Below are 9,550 nucleotides of genomic sequence, written 5' to 3'. Positions count from 1 at the left end.
TCAATTTACATATACATGTACCTAATATCAATGTACTAATATCAATTTACAAGTATTAATCTACCTAATGTCAATCTACATATACATGTACCTAATATCAATTTACAAGTATTAATCTACCTAATGTCAATCTACATATACATGTACCTAATATCAATTTACAAGTATTAATCTACCTAATGTCAATCTACATATACATGTACCTAATATCAATTTACAAGTATTAATCTACCTAATGTCGATCTACATATACATGTACCTAATATCAATTTACAAGTATTAATCTACCTAATATCAATCTACATATACATGTACCTAATATCAATTTACAAGTATTAATCTACCTAATGTCAATCTACATATACATGTACCTAATATCAATTTACAAGTATTAATCTACCTAATGTCGATCTACATATACATGTACCTAATATCAATTTACAAGTATTAATCTACCTAATGTCAATCTACATATACATGTACCTAATATCAATTTACAAGTATTAATCTACCTGATGTCGATCTACATGTACCTAATATCAATTTACAAGTATTAATCTACCTAATGTCGATCTACATATACATGTACCTAATATCAATTTACAAGTATTAATCTACCTAATGTCAATCTACATATACATGTACCTAATATCAATGTACTAATATCAATTTACAAGTATTAATCTACCTAATGTCAATCTACATATACATGTACCTAATATCAATTTACAAGTATTAATCTACCTGATGTCGATCTACATGTACCTAATATCAATTTACAAGTATTAATCTACCTAATGTCGATCTACATATACATGTACCTAATATCAATTTACAAGTATTAATCTACCTAATGTCAATCTACATATACATGTACCTAATATCAATTTACAAGTATTAATCTACCTAATGTCAATCTACATATACATGTACCTAATATCAATTTACAAGTATTAATCTACCTGATGTCGATCTACATGTACCTAATATCAATGTACTAATATCAATTTACAAGTATTAATCTACCTAATGTCAATCTACATATACATGTACCTAATATCAATTTACAAGTATTAATCTACCTAATGTCAATCTACATATACATGTACCTAATATCAATTTACAAGTATTAATCTACCTAATGTCAATCTACATATACATGTACCTAATATCAATTTACAAGTATTAATCTACCTAATATCGATCTACATATACATGTACCTAATATCAATTTACAAGTATTAATCTACCTAATGTCGATCTACATATACATGTACCTAATATCAATTTACAAGTATTAATCTACCTAATGTCGATCTACATATACATGTACCTAATATCAATTTACAAGTATTAATCTACCTAATATCAATCTACATATACATGTACCTAATATCAATTTACAAGTATTAATCTACCTAATGTCAATCTACATATACATGTACCTAATATCAATGTACTAATATCAATTTACAAGTATTAATCTACCTAATGTCGATCTACATATACATGTACCTAATATCAATTTACAAGTATTAATCTACCTAATGTCGATCTACATATACATGTACCTAATATCAATTTACAAGTATTAATCTACCTAATGTCAATCTACATATACATGTACCTAATATCAATGTACTAATATCAATTTACAAGTATTAATCTACCTAATATCAATCTACATATACATGTACCTAATATCAATTTACAAGTATTAATTTACCTGATGTCGATCTACATGTACCTAATATCAATTTACAAGTATTCATCTACCTAATGTCGATCTACATATACATGTACCTAATATCAATTTACAAGTATTAATCTACCTGATGTCGATCTACATGTACCTAATATCAATTTACAAGTATTCATCTACCTAATGTCGATCTACATATACATGTACCTAATATCAATTTACAAGTATTAATCTACCTAATGTCGATCTACATATACATGTACCTAATATCAATTTACAAGTATTAATCTACCTAATATCGATCTACATATACATGTACCTAATATCAATTTACAAGTATTAATCTACCTAATGTCAATCTACATATACATGTACCTAATATCAATTTACAAGTATTAATCTACCTAATGTCGATCTACATATACATGTACCTAATATCAATTTACAAGTATTAATCTACCTAATGTCGATCTACATATACATGTACCTAATATCAATGTACTAATATCAATTTACAAGTATTAATCTACCTAATGTCGATCTACATATACATGTACCTAATATCAATTTACAAGTATTAATCTACCTGATGTCGATCTACATGTACCTAATATCAATTTACAAGTATTCATCTACCTAATGTCGATCTACATATACATGTACCTAATATCAATTTACAAGTATTAATCTACCTAATGTCGATCTACATATACATGTACCTAATATCAATTTACAAGTATTAATCTACCTAATATCGATCTACATATACATGTACCTAATATCAATTTACAAGTATTAATCTACCTAATGTCAATCTACATATACATGTACCTAATATCAATTTACAAGTATTAATCTACCTAATGTCGATCTACATATACATGTACCTAATATCAATGTACTAATATCAATTTACAAGTATTAATCTACCTAATGTCGATCTACATATACATGTACCTAATATCAATTTACAAGTATTAATCTACCTGATGTCGATCTACATGTACCTAATATCAATTTACAAGTATTCATCTACCTAATGTCGATCTACATATACATGTACCTAATATCAATTTACAAGTATTAATCTACCTAATGTCGATCTACATATACATGTACCTAATATCAATGTACTAATATCAATTTACAAGTATTAATCTACCTAATGTCAATCTACATATACATGTACCTAATATCAATGTACTAATATCAATTTACAAGTATTAATCTACCTAATGTCGATCTACATATACATGTACCTAATATCAATTTACAAGTATTAATCTACCTGATGTCGATCTACATGTACCTAATATCAATTTACAAGTATTCATCTACCTAATGTCGATCTACATATACATGTACCTAATATCAATTTACAAGTATTAATCTACGTAATGTCGATCTACATGTACCTACTATCAATGTACAAATTCCAATATACATATGTAAGTACACTGTATATCAATTTATCTAGAGTATTTTGTTTTCAAAATGTCCCGTTCTATTTAGCGATGACTGCAATGCTTGACAACTATCTCGTATTCTCAAGTTTTTCTTGGTTAAATCAAGACAGATCAAGACTAAGTTTTCTTTAGTTACCAGTAACCAAAGACCGTTACAAAATCAGGAAATTTAGACGTGGTAACATTGCAGCATTTGATGTATTGCTATGTACGAATTGGATACCATTACAAATGTCGTGTCAGACTTTTTGTAAGGGACGGCACGGTGCGACTTCGTTAATCCGATATAATACTTTGTGACAAGTTTAGTTTGGCTGACGACGAGTAGTACTGTCTAACGCGTACAAAAAGCACTCATTATCTACTGTAAGTGACACAGTATGCAATCATTTAGAGGGCGTGGATTTTTGGTTCATCAAGTCCAAAAATTGAATTAGTTGCAAAATTATACGAAAACAAATGTCATTCAGGAGGAAATGTTCAGGAGTCCCGCACATACCACGGCGTCTTTGGTGATTGGCTGGCATCCCATGCTATGGAATGAAAAAGATGAAAAGCAGCAATAACCATACACATTGTGTCGTTATTTTCCCGCTATTTCACAGCAAGTGGTATGAATGTTAAATGTCTTGTTAGGAATCCTTAGGGTCAGAAGTTCAACAGAATGGTTATATAATAAAGTTAAAGGAGAAATATATCCAATTTATTGAATGAATAGACAATGATAGGGATGATTTACTTGATGGAATCGCTACTTAAGAAATGTTACAAAATTTAAAGCCTTTAGAGAGGGAAATTTGTAACTTGAAAAATGCTTCTGTAAAATAAACCACACATTTTAATATCTGATGAATGCAAAGAACATTCTTTCGGTAAAGCTAGAATTTTGAATACATTTGTTTGTGTTTTATAGCCAAATCGAGACTTTCCTAAATGCTTTGGTTCCACGCAGATGTTATCTTACATCAAAAGCTTTCCTTATGCAGTAAAACACAGTTTGTTTTTTGTTCTAGGTGAACCTTTTAGCCATTAAATGTATCTGCTTAATATCGCCTTTAACAGTGCAATTAATTTTCAAAAGGTGTTGATGGTGAAGGAGCGAATTTAAAAGCACCGCCCTTTGGCGATTGTCGCAAAATATGCAGTGCTCATTATTTGATGGTCATAACCCCTTTTACGACACGAGTTGTCCCAAGGTCTGGTCTACTAAAGTATACCTGTTACGGATTACGCTGAGGTAATGATGTGAATGAAAGAAAGAAAAGAAAGAAAGCTTATGCCTTAAAACAACATCGTCTTGCATTTCATCTTTTTGTGTCAATATTTGTCGTACGACATATTTCCGTGGTGTTTTTGCAGTAGAAATACATGTGGTGTTTTCTTGATCTCATCATAAAGTTTATAGGCGTGAAAACAAACAGGAATAGAATTTTAGTGGACCATAAAGGTGTATAGACAGACCATTGTTTTCATCACAAAACACGGTCCATGTATTTTGTGTTGGAAAAAGTGGACACACTGATTCGATTAAAGTTTGCAAAAATATTGCATGTAATTCATAATATTTTCATATCTAAAATTGACAGAATCAATGCTTGATGTTCCTTCTTTTCGTAAAACAACAACAACCAAAAAAAAAAAAAAGATAATGATACCATTTCTTTTTTCATAATGAAACATCTAAATTGCTTTCCTCACATCTTATTCGACAGTAGTACCACAAGAATTTCAAAAGATACCTCCGTAGTTCAAGAGCACTTGTAAAAGACTGATTTTCGGCATAGTTTGATAAAAGCTGCTTGAAATAACAAGTATCTGAATTCCAACCGAACATTGACAACAACTTTACTTTGCTTAGCACATAGAGGAAACTTCCATGTTTCGAATCTTTTTACTATTTGTTATGTAATTGTTGTTGAGAAACGCGTTCTATTTACTGAAACAGGCATCAATTTCCCGCAAGTTATAATGCCGCAAACAAGAATTCCTACTCCTCTTCTTTTATGCAACTGTAGTCAATTAATCTACATGAAAAACTGCTAGAATTCTTATTTAAAAGAATGTCGTGAATGCACACCTGACCAAACCATATCTTGAATTAATAATGAGAAATGTTTTTTCTGGGGGAAATCTAACACTTTTTTCTTGCTGCTTATACATCAGCTATTTGTTAAAATGGTCTGGAGCTTCATAAAAGTTAAGTGTATATGGAATTTCAGCAGATGATTGGAATCCAGGGATCTCCAACAGTACATCTCGCCATTCAAATTAATAATAATGATAATTATAGTAATAAATAAAATTAATAAATAAACTTTGTCTTCTGCATATTTTCATTAATGATACGTAGAGTTGTGTCTGTGGTCGTAAATGATCTTATTGGAAGCTTACAGGGATCCGGAAAAAGTGAACAATGGCTTACATGTTTGTTTTTCTCATTAATTAACCATTTTAGTTGTCAATGAGTACATGTAGTTAACTAGTTAGGTACTGATTAACAATATTTAATTAGTGAAGGCATATCCATTTACTCAGTGTAACACACCTATATCAGCTGTTTCAAATTAACTGTATATTTCATAGGTGTGAGTGATGCGGTGAATGATATTATTAATTAAAGTACAGAATTTTATATCATAATCACAAAATGACTGACAGGAAAATGTTTATTGATTTAAAAAAAACCAACCTCAACCTTATCCATCTTTTTCATTAAAATGAAAATGAATACACACCGGTCCTTTACATATGAATGTATCGGAATCCCAATCATTTCACTGTAATGTCGTTCCTTCGGCAGAATATGAAGCTAAAAGTATCTTTTGATCATAGAGCTATCGCGTCTACCCCCAAGAGAGGAACAATTTAAAGGGACATAATTAGAGGACAGAGGTTATTTTTATGATCTTATGTTGGTGATAATAATCGTCAGTGATTATTGTATAGGTATACACGTTCATACAATTACCACGCGCTGTATAGTTCGTACCTCTGTTACTTTAGGTCAAATTTCTTTCGTTAAAACGGAAAATGATATCGAATTAAAACTTCGTGAGATATTCTAAGCCCATATAGTGTCATCTGCAAATATTTCCAAACATTCAATTGCATCTAATGAATTTTCATCGATGTTCCTTTCATTGCACCTAAAAATGTGCACATGTACATGTACACATAACTTGTTATTCACACAAACATAATAGTATTTTGCAAATAATCATTAATGACCGAAACAGGAAATACTATTGCATTTCTATTTATAGCGGAATATACATGTACGAAAGTGAAACGCGTTTTTTGATTGTTTTATGATGTTTTATGAATCTACATCCAACAACCAACCGAACTCTTCATGCGCTGCATGATGTTTTATATCATTATCTGTCTTGTTAACGACAGTCACAAGACGCAGTTGTATTATAACTAGAAAAGAGGAATTGATTGTGATGGATGAGGAAAGCATATTGAATTGTCAATGATATTTCACTTCCGCACAAGTCAGTTAGTGCGGGACTGTTCAGTGCGTAACTGCACTGAAGAGAGATCCGGTATAAAAATTAGCAATGTTTTCTCATTATGCGTTCGTTAATAGTATTAGGACGTTAATGTTAAGCATTAAGATTGAAAACATTTGTTTTGAATTAGTTTTTCATTTTGTAATGATATTTCAGGCGTCGGGGCGTCTTTCAACATGCACGAAACTTTCATTTGAGGAAACTCGACTTTGGCTTCAAATAGAGAAAATAATCTTACCTAGAGTTTTAAAAATAGAAACCATAATCTATTTTTAGAAGTGATTTTAATAAATCAGTGGCATAAAATTAGCAATGAATTTCCCATGCAAGTTTGATGTCTGCCTAGAATACGACCCTATCAATATCTTATCCTGCTTTTGATTAAAAAAACGATTTAATTAATGTCTAACAAAAGAAATATAGCCCATATCATGCATATAGAAAGGGGGGGGGGGAGGAAATTACACAATACTTGAATTGGAAGTGGAATCGCGAATCCGTAAGTCTGTAAAAGTTTAAACTTGCATGTATCAACATTTACATTTGTCAACACAGTGTGAGCTGTCTTTGGTGGGTTACTATACATGTAATACTCCATTCGTAAATACAATTTCAAAAACGGAGGATTATTTGATTGCCTGAAACTTAGAAGTTCTGGAGACTATGATGCGTCCCTTCAGAAAGACACAGGATTGATAAAGTTACAGAGTGAAAAAAGCCATCAAATTTTGCACATAGCCATTTACGATTAGATGCAAATATTCAATTGTTGGCACGATTGCATTTTACAGCTCAAAATAAGTATTTAAAACGACGTATAAAACTGAAAACGGCTATTCTATTTCAAATACAAGTACTAGTATTCTTTATTCATCCACCTATTGGCATAAGCTTTTATGTAAAATTGATATTAAATATGAATATAAAAATCAGATTTCTTCAATACAGGTATTCAATCGAAAGAATGTCTGATATTTAGGACTACATTGAAGAACTAAAACGCCGACCATTTTTTTTCTTTTTTTCATATAATAGACCTAATCTGTGAATCTAAGCACGCATCTTTCTTTTGAGTCATCACAAAAAAAAAAAAAATAATTCAAAACCAGTAAATATACTTAAAATGTATAGAAAACTGTCCTATTATCATCAATGACATTTCTTATCCAAATTATTACTAATCTGTTGAAATACTTGGTTTATCTGAACATTTCAAAGACCAGTTAATGTATTACGCTGGCCTCAGGGCAAAAATGTTTTGAGAGGCAATATCGTAGCAAGTTGCTAAGTCACGAGTAACTGTTACAATTACGGAGTGCGTAAAATTGGGTTCATTAAACCATCGTTCTAGATAAACGAGGCTAAAAAAGAATGTTTAATCTAGTTGTCAGTGAGAGCTTAAGCCCTTCTTATTTATGCCTATTAATATAGGTCAGCGCTCCACCTAAGCAAACACAGGATAGTACATTTATTTGACATCATCGTTTTGAGATGTACTACTTTAATTAGTGGCGTTTGATTCATGAAAGTTTTTTTTTTTTAAATTCAATATATTTGAATTGAAAATGTAAGCTATAACTTTGAAATTTGTAATTAGTATCGCTATATACAACGCTGTGTCTTGTTGCAATTTTTTGTATTTTCATCCATCCAATTATTTGTGGACATGAAATACTGTCGTGCTCTATCAAGTTTGTTATGAGGTAAGTGCTGTGTGCTATTCCAAACTTTAAGTAATACAGCCCAACAATGCCCTATTCGACGAGTAGTTCTTATGGACATAAGAGGGCTCTTGTAACAGACTCCAGTGTACATTCAGTCCCTCACACGCGTGTTTGTGCAAGGATCCAACCAATCCTTTGTTACCTCATAAAGACGCTTGATAAGCTGACCATGTAAAATATTTGGAAGCTTTCTGAAAACCCATAAAGACATAGGGATATTTCTGGTCAATAATATTACAAGTAATAGTCATCCTAATAACGCGAAATCACAACACTGCGTTTTACAGAGCTTAGATTTATGTAAAATATTTGGTTATATCTGGAGTATCGATTAGGGATTAGTCCGTCTAGGTACCTCATTTAATTCCACCAGCTGGGGCAAAAGATAATTTCTGTTGGTCAATGTTGCTTGTATCATGGTCCCGTGTTTTTTTTTGTTTGTTTTTTTGTTCAATAAAACCTTGGCACACTATGGCGGTTGTAGCTCCTTAATGTGCAATAACTTCTATTATCAGTAAGTTAAGTAACCTTGCATTAACATTTGTAGATACCAAAATCTGTAGAAATTAGTGTGTGGAATACAAATCACTTAGATTACATTTCATCTTGTGAGTCATTAATATCCAGAGCTATGTGAACTTGATTTAGCCCTTTTAGGTATCCATGATACCTTGATAAAATGTATTTTAACTACAACTTTTTGAAAGTAATGCAATAATACAAAGTACATTGTATCAATGACATACTCTCCCTACATTTAACGAAACCTCTACACAAAGTGTTTATAAACTTATAAACTAAATACATGATGTATTTTAGAATGTCTCAAGTACACATTTACTGGAAAACAAACACTGGCCAAAGTTCTAGCAAATTCGGACTTGGGTGCCTCTTTTCAGTCGAGTGAGTTAAGATTTCTGTTATTCTTGAAAGTAAATAGTCGAACTATTTGAGTGAAAATTTACAGAGTCAACAAATATGATTTCTAATATCAACAGCCACCATCACTACCAACGCTGACTGTTTAGCAGGTACCTGGCAAACAAATAATTGCCTTTCTTCGAATGAAAACAAATTGTGTTTAGCTTCATAATAATGCAACTTAAAAGACCTTTTCATTAAAATTGAATTGCAATATTAGTA

The sequence above is a fragment of the Ostrea edulis genome, chromosome 6 (assembly GCF_947568905.1).
Source record: "Ostrea edulis chromosome 6, xbOstEdul1.1, whole genome shotgun sequence".
Classification (NCBI taxonomy): domain Eukaryota; kingdom Metazoa; phylum Mollusca; class Bivalvia; order Ostreida; family Ostreidae; genus Ostrea; species Ostrea edulis.
Note: the sequence above shows the minus strand (reverse complement) of the source record.